This window comes from Myxocyprinus asiaticus, chromosome 49, assembly GCF_019703515.2.
Source record: "Myxocyprinus asiaticus isolate MX2 ecotype Aquarium Trade chromosome 49, UBuf_Myxa_2, whole genome shotgun sequence".
Taxonomy (NCBI): Eukaryota; Metazoa; Chordata; class Actinopteri; order Cypriniformes; family Catostomidae; genus Myxocyprinus; species Myxocyprinus asiaticus.
In genome coordinates this window covers 14,589,068-14,609,758 of record NC_059392.1, presented here as the reverse complement: position 1 = coordinate 14,609,758, position 20,691 = coordinate 14,589,068, and the positions used below count along the sequence as shown (strand labels likewise).

The 20,691-nt window shown below is 39.0% G+C and overlaps 2 protein-coding genes across 9 annotated transcripts in view; both read left to right on the top strand.

Moving 5' to 3' along the window:
• The window catches only part of LOC127438245 (uncharacterized), a 215,938-nt gene that overhangs the window by 128,179 nt on the left and 67,068 nt on the right, over positions 1 to 20,691 (top strand). The gene's annotated exons all lie outside the window — the stretch shown is intronic.
• LOC127438269 (complement factor H-related protein 2-like) overlaps positions 1 to 20,691 on the top strand; it is a 105,561-nt gene that overhangs the window by 62,167 nt on the left and 22,703 nt on the right. The window lies entirely within an intron of this gene.

Sequence of the window (20,691 nt, the reverse complement as noted above, 5' to 3'; positions counted from 1 at the left end):
GTTATAGAATTATTTTATTTTCATATCTAATCATATCACTGTTTAGTTTGTAGTTGTAAGTAGGAAGTTTATTGACTGCATTGTATTAATTATAAATTGATATTACTGCATAAATAAACTTTGTTTATATTACAAAGAGAAGTGTTTTGGATTGTTTTGCATACACCTGTGTCATGCTGACGGGATGTTAGTGCTCGGATTCAAGCCTTCATTCATTGTTTTTTTCCCAAAAATCGATATTCTTCGGATGTTGATATTCCTAAGAAAACAATCTAATATTGAGACTGTTTTACTATTTGGTTATTAGTCCCTAATTCCAGGGTGGTGCCCCGTCAATGTTAATCCTTATTAATATTCTATTGATTTTTGATAATTGATAATTATCTTTGATGATTGAATTTGAATGATCAATAAGCTAGTATTAATTTTAATTAATGTTTCATCGATGTTAACAATTAACGATTATCTTTGATAACTGTTGATTTAAAGGATTTAAAAAAGCTAACATTGATTCTCATCAATGTTCTATTGATTTTAATAATTAATAACTATCTTTGATAATTATTGATTATTGCTAATAACCAAACTTGCTCCTAAACGTAGCACACTACATTTACTGGAGCCCCATATGAGGTTTTAATGAGTTAGATTCAATTGATTAATTTAAATATTAATTAATAACTACAGAAATAATTATTAATTATTTCTGATAGTAACACTGATCTAAACAGCCAGTAAAGCCCTACACATGAGTACACTTTCTCCAAAGGTAAGAATTTTTTTTAATGTTTATTTGGTAATCTAGGTTTAACTTTTTGAGATAGCTTGAGTCAAAGAGCACATTATTATTAGGCTAACAGTCGGTTAGCATTAGCGTAGGTATCATCATAACAGCTCTGCTCACCACAGAACGTGTTGGACTCCGACTAACTGAAGCATGGACACAAGTTTGGATGACAGTGACTCAAATCTGAGGGACTGAATTCGAGCGACTGGTGTTGGAGTGACAGAAAGCCAAAATCTAATCTGTTCTGTGGTGTGTTCAGCAGTTAGGTGACGCTGAGCTATTGTTTTGCTTAGTTTTTCTTAGAGGAAAACTGCACTGTAAACATTATTAAACCCAGTGGTTAGTATTTCTGGTCTAGGGTAATGCTGCTTCTCTTGGGGCAGGAAAACTGCACTGTGAGCTTTATTAATCCCAGTGGTTAGTGTTACTGGTGTAGGGTAATGCTGCTTCTCTTGGGGCAGCAAAACTGTGCTGTGAGCATTATTAATCCCAGTGGTTAGTATTAGTGGTGTAGGATAATGCTGCTCCTCTTGGGGCAGGAAAACTGCGCTGTATTAATCCCAGTGGTTAGTATTACTGGTGTAGGGTAATGCTGCTGTTCTTGGGGCAGGAAAACTGTGCTGTGAGCATTATTAATCCCAATGGTTAGGATTACTGGTGTAGGGTAATGCTGCTGCTCTTGGGGCAGGAAAACTGCACTGTAGGAATTACTATTCCCTGTGGTTAGTATTCCTGGTGTAGGGAAATGCTGCTGCTCTTGGAGCAGGAAAACTGCGCTGTAGGCATTACTATTCCCAGTGCTTAGTATTCCTGGTGTAGGGTAATGCTGCTACCCTTGGGGCAGGAAAACTGTGGTGTAAAGATTATTAATCCCGGTGTTTAGGATTACTGGTGTAGGGTAATGCTGATGCTCTTGGGGCAGGAAAACTGCACTGTATTAATCCCAGTGGTTAGTATTACTGATGTAGGGTAATGCTTTTTATTTATTTATTTATTTATTTATTTATTTTTTTGTCAAAAGAACTATATTGTTTTCAAAATATGGCTTTCAATACTCTCCTAATTTTGTTTTATTTCCTTTTTAGAAAAAAAAAATGAAGGACATTTGGATTGAAGGTGTTTAACAAAAGCAGAAGAAGGTTACAGATCTTGAGGTCATCCAAGAAGTTGTTGTTTTTGAGGAAGAGTACTTCATGCAGTCTTATATCAAGAAATTGAAAGAGAAAACTCACAGCTATTTTAAATCTCCTGTATGTACTCACAAGGACTACTACTATTATGCATGTGAGAGATCAAACAAAGCAACTGGAAGTAGCAAAGAAAACCAACCCAAACCAGGGTAACTCTTGCAGGGCTTATGTGTCTTTCAATATAATCAAGGATGCTGGATTTACAGGTGCTGTTGTGCACAAAATGCTGAAACACAGCGGACATGACTTCAACATGCAAGAAGAGGGTGTAAAAAACCGTGTTGACCCAGAACTACTGGCTTTCATTGACATGTGGCTTGAGCAAGGACTCTCAGTCTCAGAAACACTTCTGAAGTGTGTTGATTGGGCAGAAAGGCATGGACATATGGACAAACACAATCGTCGATACTACATTACACACCAGAGGATATAAGAATAATCAAAAAGAGTATCAATGCCCTCATTTTTCCTGATATAAAAGATTGCGTCAGTGTGGATATACTCACCACATCAGAGCTAAAGGAGAACATTTGTTTTTATCAGCCATTATGTGATGAACAACCCTTGATAATTGTAATACAGACATCCTGGCAAAAACTTAAGGAACATCCACATCCCATGATGTTTATGGATGCCACCTACAAAGGGATGACCTCATTTGGCTATGCATTTTATGCACTTCTGAGTAATAGTATTGGAAGAGGAGTTCCATTTGCATACTTCATTATCAGTCAGGAATCAACAGCCACACTCACTTTCTGCCTGGAAAAGCTTTAGGAGAAGGCACACAAACTAGTTTCAACACATTTGGCAGAATTTGATAAACTTTAAAAGGAATTACTAAAACCAAGGCAGATGGCAAGAACCGTTTAAAATATCACAAGTTCTTTGCAAAAATGGAATAATGTTAAGTGCATAGAAAATTTCGTCAAGTCAAAGAGTGCACTTTTTGAGCCTTTTACAGTGAATGGTGCACATCGTTGAAAACCACACTCTGATACTGATACTTTCACTCCACACTGATTTATTTATTGAATTCCACATAAAGCATCAACTTTCATTTGGTTTAGCTGTAGTAAGACCATAAATACCATAGTCAAAAATTACAGAAGCTTTGTATCTACTGCAGTGTTTATTAAAGACTAAAAATTCACAATTTAAATTGTCCTTGGCATCTGCCATTCATAATTTGCATGTAAAAAGCAAAACGTCTGATATGACAGTGAAATCTATAAATGAACTACTTGTTGCTTATTGCTCATTGTATTGAGTCTCTCTCTCTCTCTCTCTCTCTTAAAAAAGGCATCATAAACAGGCTCTAAGTATGTGTAGAGAGGTTTCAAGCATCTATAACTGTAAGCAGATCAAAATAAATCATGTCTTTATTTTTCTTGTACTGCTAAACAGTGTACATCAACAAAAAACAAGCATTTAAAAACAATGAAAATATACAATTAAGTGGGGGAAACCTTATCTGTGGAGTCTTTTGATTTCAGTGCTCTTATTTACTCTTTAAGACATGCATCAATTAATGAAAGTTTCTTTTATAACAGCAGGCCCAAGACCATGTGTTGCCAGGTCAAATGTTTACCAATTAGTCTCTAAAGCATTCTTTACAACTTTCAAGGTCTTCCTGCAATTGAAAATACCAAAATATGTTTAGTTTTCCAGTTCAATTGATCATTGAATCATTCAGTTATTGTCAAGTGTAGTAGTACATTGATACTAAATTACCTGCAGTCTTCTGTTTTGGCCATGGCTGCATGGACATTCCCCTCTTCCAACAAGACTTGAGCCACTCTTTTCTGGGGGAGGACTTTTGCTGCCAGGTACATGATGTCACCAGCCAGATCACTGCATTGATCTAAAATATAGTAATTATACACAACACAATTATTTGTAATAATGTCCAACTAACAAGCAGTACAAGTAAATAACAAAGAAAGATGAAGTGTGCAGATACACTCACCGTCCACTTTATTAAGAACACCTGTACACCTGCACATTCATGCAGTTATCTAATTAGCCAATCATGTGGCAGCAGCATAATGTAAAAAAACAACAAAAAACAAACACAAAACAACAACAACAACAACAAAACTTGCAGATACAGGTAAAGAGCTTCAGTTGATCTTCATATTAATCATCAGAATGAACAAAAAAAATGTGATCTGTGACTTTAACCGTGGCATGGTTGTTGGTGCCAGATGGGCTGGTTTGAGTATTTCAGAAACTGTTGATCTCCTGGGAATTTCACACAAAAGTATATAGAGTTAACACAGAATGGTGCAAAAAACAAAAACTACTGAGTAAGCGACAATTCTGTCGGTGGAAACGTCTTGTTCATAAGAGAGATCAGAGGAGAATGGCCAGATTGTTTCGAGCTACTGGGAAAGATATAGTAACTCAGTTAAGCACTCTTTACAGCCTTGGTGACAGCAAAGCATCTCGGCATGCACAAAATATCGAACCTTGAGGTGGATGGGCTACAACACCAGAAGACCACTTCAGGTTCCTCTCCTGTGAAACAAGAACAGGAATCTGAGGCATCATGGACACAGGCTTAAGAAACTGGACAGTTGAAGATTAGAAAAAAATAATCATCTTTTCCAGTCTTCAACTGTCCAGTTTGAGTGAGTCTGTGCCCATGATAGCCTCAGCCTCTTGGCTGCTGTTGTAACCCATACACCTCAAGGTTCAATGTTTTCTGCATAATGAGATGCTTTTCTGCTCGCCACGGTTGTAAACAGTGATCATTTGAGTTACTGTATCCTTCCTGGCAGCTTGAACCATTCTGGCCATTTTCCTCTGACCTCTCTTACCAACAAGGCTTTTCCACCCACAGGACCTTTGACCACCCCACCCCACACCATTCTGTGTTGTGCATGAAATTCGAAGGAGATCAGCCGTTTCTGAAATACTCAAATCAGCCCATTTGGCACCAACAACAATGCCACGGTTAAAGTCATAGATTTCACATTTTTCCCCATTCTGATGATTGATGTGAACATTAAAGCTTTTGGCCTGTATCTTCATGATTTTATGCAGGATGCTGCTGCCACATGATTGGATAACTGCATGAAAGAGCAGGTGTACAGGTGTTCCTATTAAAGTGGATGGTGAGTGTATATTATATTACAAAACTGGTTGTGAAACAACATAGTACTAAGTTGAGGGGCTATTAACACAATGGATTGACCTATTTCGGTATAACTGAACACCCCATAGTGGCAAGACAGCTCGTCTATGATTATATTTACTTTTTATTTATACGTTGTATTGTTATACGTTTACTGTTACAATTAATGTTGTGGAAATTCAGTTCCTGTGAATTATTAAAGCAACTCTATAATCATGCTGTTACAGAAGTTCAATTAATGCCTGGACAATGCCTGGAATTGATAATTGCAACAATGTTATGGTCTATAACAATTTTATGATTCAGTACCACAAAACAAGGATACTGGTGTCAGTATTCCCTTTAAAGTTACTACTACTCCTACTCCATTATTACCTTCACAAAGTTTGGAACACTGTGAAGTTAACTTTTTGCGCTTTGAGGGCTTCACCTCCAACTCTGCCTGTGATTTATACAATGTAAAAACATTATGACACAGATGATGTGTTATAAGTGAGGACAAACCTGTGTTAATTAACATACATAGTGCTTGGTCTTGGCTTAGCCATCATAAGAATTAATAGTATGCCTACTACAGCAGTTGTGTTATTCGAAAACATTAGCATTACCTTATAGAGAACATTAGTACCAATCTTAAAAAAAGCATCAAATATTAAGTTATAATAAAATAAGCTCTCCTGTCCCATGAGCAGCAGTATTAACCTACACCACTAGTACTAACCACCGGTATTAATACGGCACAGTTTTCCTGCCCCAAGAGCAGCCGCATTACCCTACACCAGTAATACTAACCACTGGGATTAATAATGTTTACAGCGCAGTTTTCCTCAAAGAAAAACTAAACAAAACAGTGGCTCAGCGACAGCTAACTGCTGAACACACCACAGAACAGATTAGATTTTGGCTTTGTCACTCCAACACCAGTCGCTCGAATTCAGTCCCTCAGTTGAGTCATTATCATCCAAACTTGTGTCCGTGCTTCAGTTAGTCAGAGTCCAACATGTTCTAAGCTAATGCTAACCAGCTGTTAGACTAATAATAATATGCTCTTTGACTCAAGCTAGCTCAAAAAGTTAAACCCAGATTACCAAATAAACATTTAAAAAATACTTACCTTTGGAGAAAGTGTACTCACATCTCAAATTCTTCCAACCAAAGCACGCTCCCACTACCTACACTGCTGAGACCTTTTTTTTTTACTTGATCACCTGTTTTTAAATTCTTGGACCCACCTCTAAGTTTTGATTGGTTATCTTTGTGAACCAATCATATTTCATTCTGCTCTCAGAACATATTTGTGTAAGTAAAACTCCCATCTGCGTAACAGTTATAAAGACTTAGGACACTAAAGAGACCTACTGACTCTGAAAAACACCAAAAAAAGATGCCCAGGGTCCCTGCTCATCTGCGTGAACATGCCTTAGGCATGCTGCATGGAGGCATGAGGACTGCAGATGTGGCCAGGGCAATAAATTGCAATGTCCGTACTATGAGATGCCTAAGACAGCGCTACAAGGAAACAGGCAGGACAGCTGATCGTCCTCGCAGTGGCAGACCACATGTAAAAACACCTGCACAGGATCGGTATATCCGAATATCACACCTGCAGGACAGGAACAGGATGGCAACAACAACTGCCCCAGTTACACAAGGAAGGTGCAATCCCTCCATCAGTGCTCATGACTGTCCGCAATAGGCTGAGAGAGGCTGGACTGAGGGCTTGTAGGCCTGTTGTAAGGCAGGTCCTTACCAGACATCACCGGCAACAACGTCGCCTATGGGCACAAACCTACCTTCGCTGGACCAGAGATGACTGGCAAAAAGTGCTCTTCACTGACGAGTTGCGGTTTTCACTCACCAGGGGTGATGGTTGGACTCGCGTTTATCGAAGGAATGAGCATTACACCGAGGCCTGTACTCTGGAGCTGGATTGATTTGGAGGTGGGGGTCCGTCATGGTCTGGGACGGTGTGTCACAGCATCATCAAACTGAGCTTGTTGTCATTGCCTGCAATCTCAACGCTGTGCGTTACAGGGAAGACATCCTCCTCCCTCATGTGGTACCCTTCCTGCAGGCTCATGCTGACATGACCCTCCAGCATGACAATGCCACCAGCCATACTGCTCGTTCTGTGCGTGATCTCCTGCATGACAGGAATGTCAGTGCTCTGCCATGGCCAGCGAATAGCCTGGATCTCAATCCCATTGAGCACATCTGGGATCGGAGGGTGAGGGCTAGGGCCATCCCCCCCAGAAATTTCTGGGAACTTGCAAGTGCCTTGGTAGAAGAGTGGGGTAACATCTCACAGCAAAAACTTGCAAATCTGGTGCAGTCCATGAGGAGGAGATGCACTGTATACTGCAGTACTTAATGCAGCTGGTGGCCACACCAGGTACTGACTGTTACTTTTGATTTTGAACACATTATTCCATTTTTGTTAGGCAAATGTCATACTTGTTCAGTTTGTCTTAGTTGTTGAATCTTTTTATATTCATACAAATATTTAAAAATAAAAAATAAAAGCAGTTGAAAGCAAGAGGATGTTTCTTTTTTTGCTGAGTTATATATATATATATACACACACACACACACACACACACACACAGGTGGTCATAACTTTGGAATAATGTACAGATTTTGGAAAGAAATTGGTACTTTTATTCACCAAAGTGGCATTCAACCTATCACAAAGACATTAATAACATGAAAAATAACTATTACAATTTGAAAAAACATTTCAGAAGTATTTCTGTAACTGCTGACCTTCTGGGATTTTCACCCTTATTCTCTAGAATTTACTCAGAATGGTGCCAAAAACAAAAAACATCCAGTGAGCAGCAGTTCTGTGGACAGAAATACCTTGTTGAGAGAGGTCAGAGAATGGCCAGACGGCTGTACAATTGTGGTAAGAAGAATAGCATCTCAGAATGCTATTCTAAGATGTGGGTTGGCTCTGTTTTGGTGACACAAGGGGGACCTACTCAATATTAGGCAGGTGGTTTTAATGTTCTGGCTGATTGGAGCACACGCGCACACACAAACACACAGCACTTTATTAGGAACACTATGGTCCTAATAATGTGCCTGACGTGGTCTTCTGCTTTTGTAGCCCATCCGCCTCAAGGTTCAACATGTTGTGCACGCTGAGATGCTGTTCTACTCACTACAATTGAGTGGTTATTTGTGTTACCATAGCCATTCTGTCAGCTTGAACCAGTCTGGCCATTCTCTGTTGACCTCTCTCAAAAGACATTTCCATCTGCAGAACTGCCGCTCACTGGATGCTTTTTGTTTTGGCCAGGAGATCAGCAGTCATAGAAATACCCAAACCATCCAGTCTGGCACCAACAATCATGCTACGGTCAAAATCACTGAGATCACATTTTTCCCCATTCTGATGTGAACATTAACTGAAGCTCCTGACCCATGTCTGTAATGGACTTGGGGCAAAAGTGCCTCCGAAATGAACAAAAATATACCCGAAATTCAAAATATGGAGGCAAAAAATGCCCATGCAACAAGTTCCCATGTTTAATTAATAATATCTGTGTGATGAGGAGGAGGGTGTGGCCGGGCCGTGATGGTGCACATCCGGCGCTGAATCAGCAGGAGAGCAAGATAAAGGGGAGCCGGAGGCACCAGTTCGAGAGAGAGCGACGCACGCCAGGGGCCGGAGGACTCACTGCCGTCCGCTGGGGGAAGAGCAAGCTGGTGTCCACCAGAGGGCAGAGGAGCGGTTGAGGACCAGGCGACAGCACATCTGGGAGCCAGCGAGCAAGTTTTTCTCTCTCTTGGTGTCTCCGCACACCTTTTCCCTCTCCCCACTCCTCCCCTCATCTCTGCCCCAGGTTCACAGGAGGCTGGGTGGACCACCGGCTGACGCAACGTCCGGAAGGGCAGTGTCTCCCCCTCCAGAGGGGGGAGTAAGTCAGTCCAGTGGCATCCCAGCCTGTATAAAGAAGGTAAGAGAAATCACAAAACAGAATGTAACCAAATGCTACAATTTACTTAATATCTCAATATGTTATTGAACCATAATGTTCATTAAGACCTTATTATTAGAACTGTAATACAATAATACATACACAGAACAACCACTTTTAGTGATTGAATCAAACATCTCACTAAACACTTTCTGAAATGTTTATATTTGCCTTATTATATTCATTTGGCATGTAGGAGTTGATAACAGTTTGATTAATCTCATTCCATATCTGGAAAATTGCTGCAATATCATAGATACATTTCATCCTCTATGACATTGCATTATATTAGTTTTATATAGTATGTTAAAGAGCACCTATTATGGTTTTTCAAATATTACCTTTCATGTAGTGTATTATATAGCTGTTTGTGAATGTAAAAAAGTCTGCAAACTTTCAAAAATCAAAGTGCACAACAAATTAAGTTATTGACTCCCAAAAGAAAGAACCGATTCTGAACACCTGAAACGAGTCGTTAGTAATTCCAGACTTACTTCCTGTACTAACCTACGTAATTTGGTAACAGAAAACCTGCCTCTGGTCTTCATTGGCTGCTCGCGAACACTTTGACCCGCCCTCAAATACTACACTAAGTGGTAGACCAATCACAACAGACTGGGACATCTAACCAATCACAACAGTGTAGGCTCTCTGAAAGGAGGAGTTTAGAACGAACCCTTTAGAATGGATCATTGAACAAGTTGTTTTTGACACTGGGGGAAAAAAAAGGTAATGCTGCAATTTAAATTGAGCAAATTAAAGTGTTTTTTGACCTTGGATGCATGTAAATCTTTTGTATGAGACCTTTAAAACAAAATTAGGCATGTTTAAAAACCGTAATAGGTGCTCTTTAACTTAAATAGCCAAAATACTTGGACATATGTGAATGAGAAGAACCCTGAAATATGAATGTGTTTGTCACAATGCACATTATGTACTTTAGTGACATTTAGAATGTTACAAATTACTATTTCTATTTAAATAAATGTATTCTTAATTTTTTGTTTTCTTGCAGCAATGCAGGTATTTGAGATTTAGAAGCTGCTAGTTTAGGACATGTGAGGAGTCTGTTTCTCAAACTAGAGACTGTGATTTACTTGTGTTTTTGTTGTGCATCTGGGCTGTCCACTTCCTTCTCTATCCTGGTTAGAAATTCTTTTTTCGAAACAGTAATGCATGGAATAGCCTTCATCTCTCTAAAACAATAGACTTTAGGAGAAAACTGAATTTCAGGAGAAATGGGTTTCTTTTTGCATTTTTTTAAAACCAAGATGTGACTTTTGCAAGTGTAAAGCAACTTGTAAGAACTCAATACGTCAGTAAATTGGGGGGGGGGGCGTGACACTGTATTGTGATTTCTACATGGTAGCACAACCATTTTCAATTGTTCTAATAATAAGAAAATTTTCTTGAGTACCAAATTAGCATTTTAGAATGCTTTAAGGAATAGGTTACACAGTATGTTTACCAATAAGGGTAAATAAAATAAAAAAAATGGAATAAATACCACTTAAAACAATAATTTCAAATCGTAATAATAATTTGCAACACTTTCCACAACTGGTTTTAAGTCAAGCAACATACTGATATTGAAGTTATGTTTTTATGCCATGGAGACATCTTGGAGATGTACATAATGCTCAACCAGCCACATAAAACAAAATAAACTTTGAGTCAAATAAAATCACACAACTGTGTTCAGTTCCTGTGGTTCTAGAATGCCTCAGCCTAAGATACATTTTTGACCTGAATCTAGGGTGTGTTCAAGAACAAACTGAAATCAACTGAAAGTTAAGCAGAGGTGGAAAGTGATGAATTACAACTAATCTCATTACAGTATTTGAGTACATTTAAAAATGTTCTACTTTTAAGTACAAATAAATAGTACTTTTTACTTGAGTTGATTAAAAATTAAGTTTCCCAACAAGTACAAAAATAAATAAATAAATAAATAAAATACATAATATAAATTCTTTTAAACAGAAAATGGTCTCATGATTTTATGAATGATTGAAGTGAAAACTTTTTTACCAATACAGAATGAAAGCGACAGGGTAATTAAAAACATAGTTAAATGGTGAAACAAAGAGATACGCCAGCATAAAGAAATGTAATTACTTCAGAACAGTTGCTCTAAAAAACATCCGTTAACTGAAGTAGAAAAATTTAAATGTATTGCTGATGCAGATAAGAACAATTTATTTAGGTTTAGAGGCAATTATACCACTTTGAAAATCTGGGGTTTAAAATCTAATTTAAAACTTAATCTAAACGAATTGAAAACAAAGAAAAATGTTGCTCTATAGGCCGTTGCTATCACATTGAAACTGTTGCAATGTCACTGTCTTTACATGTGCTTACCAGGAATACAGTATACTAATGATTAATAAAATAAAGTTGGACCAACATAAAACATTTATTAAATTAAACATTAAATTGAGTTTGACGAACCTAATGAAGCTGAGTTAAAACTATTATAGTACAGTGATTTGACCTAATCCAACTAAATAATGTTGGCTTATTGAAACTGACCTAATCTGAGTGAAATCACTTGCAAAAAATTCTCCAATTCAATTAAGGGTAATGACTTAATTTGAGTGGTTACTAATCAAAAAAGCTCATTTGTGACACTGACCTTTGTATGAAAGGTCAGATTCTTTTGTGTCCATTAAAGCACAGAGGATGCTCTTTGGAACATTTTGAATCATGCTGGAAAACATGATCAAATCACCACAAATTGTATTTTTAAAAATAAAGGTCTACATTTTGTCACCTAATGTCTAAATTACAGTCCCCTGATACATTTCATTTGGAAATGTCCACGATACATGATGGAATGACTTCAAAAAATATCAAAATCTTGACTGCACAAGACATACCATATAATGCCTTTTTACCATGCCATGACAACAACATATGAATTAATGAACAACTGTGTGCTTGTTCAATGAATTATTAATAACCTGCAGGCAAGCCATGGGGAGATGATGTGAGTGAAAAAGCATGAAGGTCTAAATATATCTATATCAGGGGCGCTTGCACCTGAGCTAGATCATGTTTAACACCTGTCTCTAATTCCAGTGAGCAGGGGGAGAGCGGCATATAAAACAGCCACGCCACCAGCAACCGAGAGAGAGACTGGCACAAGGAAGGCCACGGTGCTACAGAAGCTGTTGTGTTTATTGTGTTTGTGAAGTTAAAGTGTTTAAGTAACTATTTGCCTGTGAAGCTGATGTGTTTAAATAACTCCGTGCCTGTGAGACTGTTGAGTTTGCGAAACTGGAAGCATCAAGGTGGCCAAATTAAACGCTTACCTGAACCTGGAAACCTCGCTTCCCTGTTCTCCTTTCCACTGAACAGTGTTACACACTGAAAACTCTAATTCCCTTATTTACTCACCCTTATGATGTCTCAACCTAGTAAAACTTTCTTTCTTCTGTGGAACACCAAGGAAGATTTTTACAAATGTATGAGTTCTTTTCGGTCAATGCAAGTCAATGGCATCAAAAACAGACACACGAGCATGCTCCAACTACACAAGAGAGCACAGTTAACATTGACAGTGAACAATAAACTGGCAAAGAAAGAGGGGAAACACAAGGAATAAGTAGGGAGTGCAATCAGAGTGAAGCAGGTGGAAATGGGTGAGTAATTCATTGCCGTGATCAGCGTCTCCCCGAGATCAGTCAGTGTTCCCATGGAAATCCCGGACAGATTTTGCAATTGCGCACTATATCCACGTTTATATCCGCATCTCCCAATGCATGCGTTTAGATGTGCTGTACAATATGGAATAGACTTTCTGTGGAACCCCACCCCTCTACTCAGGGCCTGAACTGGGTGTGTCAGATAAGAGAGACATCAAAAATGTGCCGTACTGGGGTATTCCAGGACGAGGACCACTGCCCTATGAGAGATAAGACATTGCCGAAGGGGGAACTTTTTACATGATATTTTTTCCATATAAATTTAATTTGTGATAGACTAGGATAAACATTTAATTTCAAAGGAAGTTCAAAAATACAGACCTAAAATCTAATTATTTTTTTTATTTTTTTATAAACCAAGCAAAAGGTCAACTGAATCTCCTGAATCTTCATATCATCAATTCAGAATGATGTTCATATTAAAATGTTCAGAACAAACCTCTGGACTGTTTCATGTGATCTGATTAAAACACCATCACTTAGAGACTTGTCATGTGGACCACTTGTTGGTGCAGTTGATCCATGAAATTATTAATAATTAAATTGATTACCAATGAATAGGCCTGCTCTGGTTGTGGCATACTGACATTCGGAATCAACGTGAAGTAAAATAAGCTATGTATGCTAAGTTAAATGTCTTTTGCCAAAATGTGTACTCTCATTCTCATGATTATATCAAGTAATCTATATACAGTGGGATTCAAAAATCCACTTGAGTCCACTTGTGAAAAAGCTTCCATTTTATATTATTTTTTATTGCAAATTATATCATCCTTTTAAGATGCTGAACTGAAAAATCAACTTGAAATTCTCTTGTTTTTGCTTTATTGACAGCATGCACTCGAGTTGGCATGGACTGATGGAGGGGGATGTGCCTGGCTATTGGGATATGTTGTAACAAGGTCACCATGTGTTCAATGAAGTTGCATATTTTTTCCTCTGCAATAAATGTGAATGTTTATTTAGCATTTTTTACATCTAGGTATGTGCCTATACAGAAATTGGCTTTCAAAAATAAAAATACTCTGAAGATTCACTGAAGTAAAATGTGTGTCAACAAACATAGTTTTCCCTATAGACTGTTACTCCATTTAAAAAAAAAAAAAAGAAAAAGTCTATTACAGACAAACATTTACAAACGAAGTCAAAGACCTTAAGTTTAACGTTTTAGTGTCTACCAAAAGCCAACACTGTAAGATCCGGTAAACTGTGTTCTGCTTTTATGGTTAAAAAAAAAAACAAAACACTTATTTAGTGTGAGATAATGATGTTCATTTAGAAAAACAGGTACAAGTTTTTTGTGGAAGTTTAGCACACTCAAATATTTTAAGTAGCCTCAGTTACAAATTACCTCTGTGTTTATAAGCTCAGTAGATGACTCAATTCTGAAAGACACGTTTTGCAATGGCAGTACTGTTGCAATGTTTAAAAGCTTGAAAATATAATGAAATGTCCTCCTTATATCTCTAGTTTCTTTGCAACAATGCCCCATCGGTCAGATTAATTTAAAAAATACTGCTTCAATCCAACACCCTGTCGCCAGTTTGTGATTTGTCCCTCTTCGGACCACTGTCGGTAGGTACTTACCACTACTGATCAGGAGCACCCCATAAGCCTTGCCATTTTAGAAATGCTCTGACCCAGTCGTCTGGCCATAACACATTGGCCCTTGTCAAAGTCGCTCAGGTCTTCACTCCTGCTCATTTCTCCTGCATTCAACATGTTGACTATGAGAACTGATTATTCGCTTATCATCTTATCTAGCCAGACCTTTATATGTGGCCTTGTTAGGAGATCATCAACATTATTTGCTTCACCTGTGAGTGGTCATAATGTTTTGGCTCATTGGTGAATACACTCAGTGATGGGGATGGGAATCGTAAGGAATTTAACAATTACAGTTCTGATTCATCTTAACGATTCCGGTTCCAGTTCCTCTTAACGAGTCCGGTCCTTTATCGGTTCCACTACGGTTCTAGTAATCCTTTAAGTACCTTTTTTTTTTTTTTTAAGAATTATTTGGAAATGACAAATGCAATTCTTTTTGTATTTACTACACTCTGCAGTCTACCAAATGATGAGATCATTTCAGATTTCTACAGAGCAGATATAACAATATCAGAAATAAATGTAATACAATTCTTGTAAAAGGTGTGTTTGCAGACTTTTTAGAGACATAATTACAATCCAATAATAGATACTAACTATATTTTAAATAAACAAACCTAAACCAACAAGAAATGTGATGGCATTTTCATTCATTTGTTTATTCTTTTATAAAATCTCTCATGTAGCGTTAATTATACATTGAGTCTCACTAAGTCTCAAAGCTGATCATTAAATAAATGGTAACAGTTCCAGAGACAGTTTGTGTTCTGTAGCCTAACATTGTACTTCAGGCTTATGAGATTTCAACCGTTCTTATTTAATTTTGAGTCGGACATTCATAACTTGCACATCAGTATAAAGATTACTTGTATACTGAACTATAAATGGAATGCGCTGTAGTTCCCTGTCTGTCACTCACTCGACATTGTGTCGATGTAGTGACACTAGGGGTCACTCTTGGGAGCCCGAGACACCTCTGGTCTTTGATAAAAGGCCAATGAAAATTGGCGAGTGGTATTTGCATGCCACTTCCCCGGACATACGGGTATAAAAGGAGCTGGTATGCAACCACTCATTCAGATTTTCTCTTCAGAGCCGAACAGTCGATGTTTACTGAGATTAATTCCACGACTGTTCATTCAACTCTGCTGGATCTGATGGCTCATTTCAGTGGCTTCTCCCTCCTCTGCACTGGTGCACTGCAGAGAATGCCCCTGGGCGCTTCGGCAGAAATAAAAGAGTATATTTCTCTAAAAGAGCGGCACACACGGAACGTCTTTTTAAAGACGCGTCTTTTTAAAGATGCCTTTCCGTTTGTGTGCTATTCCTAGTTGCGGTCATTATCTCTCGCCTTCTGATGGTCACGATCGCTGTCTTTCATGTCTGGGCGCAACCCACACGGAGACAGCGTTCGTGGATGGATCATGTACTCATTGCGAGAACATGACCATGGCAACGTTGCGGTCGCGGCTTGCCTTTGTAAGAAAGCAAGCCACCCCAGCAGCTCCCTATGGGTATGAGGCCAGCGCGGCTAACACTGGGGGCGATTTGGGGACCCCAATGGGACCACCTCCTCCGGGTATCCCCCCACGGACCTCCCATTCCCCAGCATGCTCATCTGCCCCGATCGGGCTTCCGGATGAGTCTGCTGGCTCGTCTCATGGCGAGTTCGACCTCTTGTTCGGAGCCCACAAAGGTGATGAGCTCTCGAGCGCAGCATCTGAGAGCGGGCCCGTCCAGTCAGATGCGGAAGCCTCAGCTGGGCTCCCCCCCTCGGGTACGGTCACCCAGTCACAGGCTGAAGCGGAAATGACAGACAAGCTTTCCCGGGCAGCCACTCACAGCCATACCCCGCCCCAGTTCCTTTCTTCTCGGAAGTGCACGAGGAGCTGACAAGGTTGTGGGAGGCACCTTTTACTGTCCGGTCCCGCTCGCGGTGCACCTATTTCCACAGAGTGCCACCACCTGGCGCAGGCGCCCAAAGCTCCCGTCCATGGCCTGTATGTTTACATCGTCCCTGAAGGCCAAAGCCTAGAGTGCCGCCGGACAAGCCGCCTCCGCCCTGCACGCCATGGCTCTCCTGCAAGTCCACCAAGCCAAGACATTAAAGGAACTGCATGAGGGTAGTTCCATCCCGGGATTGATGCAGGAGCTGCACTCAGTGACCGACCTCGCTCTCCGGGTGATGAAGGTCACGGCGTGGTCTCTCGAGTGGGCGATGTCCACCTTGGTGGTCCAGGAGCACCACCTTTGGCTCAACCTGGTCGAGATGGGAGAGGCCGACAAGGCACGGTTCCTTGGTGCCCCCATTTCCCAGGTTGGCCTGTTCGGCGACACCGTCGAGGACTTTGCCCAGCAGTTCTCGGCGGTGAAGCAGCAGACGGAGGCTATCCAGCATATCCAGCATTGGCACACGGAGGGGGAATCACTGGCACGCCAGCAACGGCAAGAGAGCTAGACTATTTTATTTATATAAATTCCGCACCTGCACTCCAATCTACATCTTGATGTAATCCTTCCTCATGATCACACAACGTGTTTTCATGAGCTGAATGCGAGACTAAACAAAAAGTTAAAATGTGACGAGACTGCAGTATACCAAACAGACTCGTGCAGCGCGTGCAAGCCATTCACACATCACAAGCTAGCAGAGCTTCACTTTCGGTTAATCGCGAGGGTAAACGTGCCCGCTTTGCTTCAGTCAGGCTGCTTGGATGACAGCCTACATTCCGTGTTTAATTTGTTTCTTTTTGCTTTCAGAACAACACGTGATGTAATAAGGAAAATACCACTATTAATCCTTGAGATTTCCAACCCAGCATTCAGGTACACCATCCTTAAACCATCGTCACACTTTATTAGTGTTTAGTCTACCATACAGCTGATGAAAACACGCTGCGTGACATGAGGAAGAATTACATCAAGATGTAGATTGGAATACAGGTGCGAAAAACTCTCTCGCTGTTGCTTGCATGCTAGTGATTACATGATTACAATGACATAATATAAGAAATATTTAAGATTCCACACAATTTCGTGATCAGTAATCAAAATTTTACATTTTGTATAAAAAGGACAGGTTTTCTTTCATTAAAGCACTTTTACAAGATGCTCTGTGAAAATTCACATGCAGGATCATGATTATATCATAATCTTCGGGTTTTGCACAAATATTTCACTCAAACTGTTATGCTGATGATATCATTTGTAATGAAAAATAATTCTCAAATAGGACTCAAACTTCGGAAAATCACATACATGCGCTCATTTTTTTTGGGGGGGGGGTTACCAGTGACTGCACCGCCAAGGACCCCTCTGTCAAGCTCCTGAAGTTTGCAGATGACACAACTGTCATCGGCCTCATCCAAGATGATGATGAGTCTGCATACAGAAGGGAGGTTGAACGGCTGGCTCACTGGTGCAGTCATAACAACCTGGAGCTCAACATGCTCAAAACAGTGGAGATGACTGTGAACTTTAGGAGGTACACCCCAACACTGACACTGATCACCATTCTAAACAGCACTGTGGCAGCAGTGGAGTCATTCAGGTTCCTGGGCAATTCCATCTCACAGGACATGAAGTGGGAGACCCACATTGACTCCATTGTGAAAAAGGCCCAGCAGAGGTTGTACTTCCTTCGCCAGTTGAGGAAGTTCAATTTGCCACAGGCTCTGCTAATCCAGTTCTACTCAGCATTCATTGAGTTTGTCCTCTACAGTTAAAACTGCCCCATTGTGCAATAATAGTCAATTATAATCTCTTCTGCATTACATTCCCAATGACTGTATATAACAGATTTGTATTTGTACACACACACACACACACACACACACACATATATATATATATATATATATATATATATATATATATATATATATATATATATATATATATATATATATTTTTTTGTCTTATTGTGTATTTCTATATATACTTATATTTTCTATTGGCTTTTTTAAAAAAATTATTATTATTATTATCTTTGACTTGTTGCTGTATTTTTTGTGCACTGGAAGCTTCAGTCACCAAGAAATATTCCTTGTATGTGTAAGCATACTTGGCAATAAAGCTCATTCTGATTCTGCATTTGGAATTATCCATCAATGTTTTAAAAATTAGGCAAGTGACAGAGAATTATGTTAATGCGACCTCTGCTTATAACATCTGGTTTGATTCTAAATGTTTCGGGCATTGGCAGATTCTGGGTAGTTTTTAAGACACATGTAGTTGTTATCAGGGTTGGGGGGGTTACTTTTGAAATGTATTCCACTACAGATTACAGAATACATGCTGTAAAATGTCATTTGTAACGTATTCCGTTAGATTACTCAAGGTCAGTAACGTATTCTAAATACTTTGGATTACTACTTCAGCACTGGTTTTTGTTTTGACTATAAACACTCTGCCAGTACAGTAAGACAAAATACACATTAAAAATACATTCTCTGAAAAACCTAAATATCTTATGCAGTGTTGTTTCTAAACAAGATCAATCAAACTGATCTTGTTTTAAGGATTTTTAGATATTTCTACAGGAAAACAATACAAAAATTATTATCAAGAATACGTTTTTTGCCCTAATATCAAAGGTCTTACTTGAAAAAAGAAATTATGATCCAACGTGAATTTTTTTGATAAAAAAATATGATCATGCCTGGTAACGTGCATGTAAAATGGCTAGAATTAGCATTTTAGCTTATCTTAAAGCTGACAATTTACACAAGGTTTATTTCTTCTGCTCCAAACTTACTTCAAACTTACTTCTCTGTCTGCTCGTATGAATGTAACACATCATAAGAAAGTGTTTATATGTATAAATGTTTTCCATCTGAAAGAACTGAATATTAAATGAAACAAATGATAATAAAATGCAAAGAAATCTCTTCAGTAATCAAAATAGTTTTTCAATGTAACTGTATACTAAATACCAATGATTTAAATTGTAACTGTAGTGGAATACAGTTACTTATATTTTGTATTTTAAATACGTAATCCCTTTACATGTATTCCGTTACTCCCCAAACCTGGTTGTTATATCATCCTCTAACAGCCTCTGCTGCTCGCCATCACCAGTAAGCAGAAGTGCGGAGCACCCAAGAGGAAGCCTCTCACTGTAATAGCACCACCCATGGAGAAGTCAGGAAAAGGTGGATTCTATGAAATAGAGAGTAGGTCTCTAGGCTTAACAGCATTACCCATACAGCCAAGTTACAAACAGCTGTGGTAAACAAAATGCACGCTGCATCCTGTATGGTCTGTTGGTTCAGAATTTGCCTCGTTCTTGTATGGGTGATAGATGACATAAGAAAAACACACGTGCTCAGTACTAAATACAGGTCTAAACGCGGTCTAAAACATTTTGTGATCATATCACAAAAACCACATACGGATGTGGTCAAAAAAGCATGTGACCACATCGCTTTTGAGGTGTGAACGCTAATCTGTCCTGTATGCATCCCGGCAACAGTGAATTGTCACCTCTCACCTCTCACCTGTCAATCAACCGCTGTGCTAAAACAAGAGTTATCACATCAACGTGCGTTACCCGGACAGATTTTGCGGTTGCGCACTATGTCTGTGTTTATAGATACATATATCCACACACGCACTACTCGGGCCCCCCTCAAGCCCAGGCCCAGGACAAAAAGTCCAGTTGTACCCCCTTATCGGAGGCACTGACCACTCCTAAAGCTTTCGGATGCAGCCTTGACCTGGGTATGTCAGATAAGAGAGACATCCAAAATGTGCCGTACTGGGGTATTCCAGGCCGAGGACCATTGCCTTATAGATAAGACATTGCCGAAGGGATTATTTTTTTGTATTTAAAAAAAAAAAAAAAAAAAATTTTAAACAACTTTTTAAATTATAGTTTTTTCATATAAATTTAATCTGTGATAGTATGGGATATAAATTTAAAGGGGAGTTTAAACACAGACCTAAGATGTAGTTGTTGTTTTTTTTTATTTTTTATAAACCAAGCAAAATGTCAACTGAATCTCCTGAATCTTCATATTATCAATTCAGAACGATGTTCATATTAAAATGTTCAGAACAAAATTCTTGTGATCTGACTAAAACACCATCACTTAGGGACTTGTCATTTGAACCACTTGGTGGTGCAGTTGCTCCATAAAGTATGTGATTACCAATGAGTAGGCCTGCTCTGATTGTGGCATACTGATACTCGGGACCACTGTGAAATAAAATAAGCTATGTATGCTAAGTTAAATGTCTTTTCCTAAAATGTGTACTCTCATTCTCATGATTATAT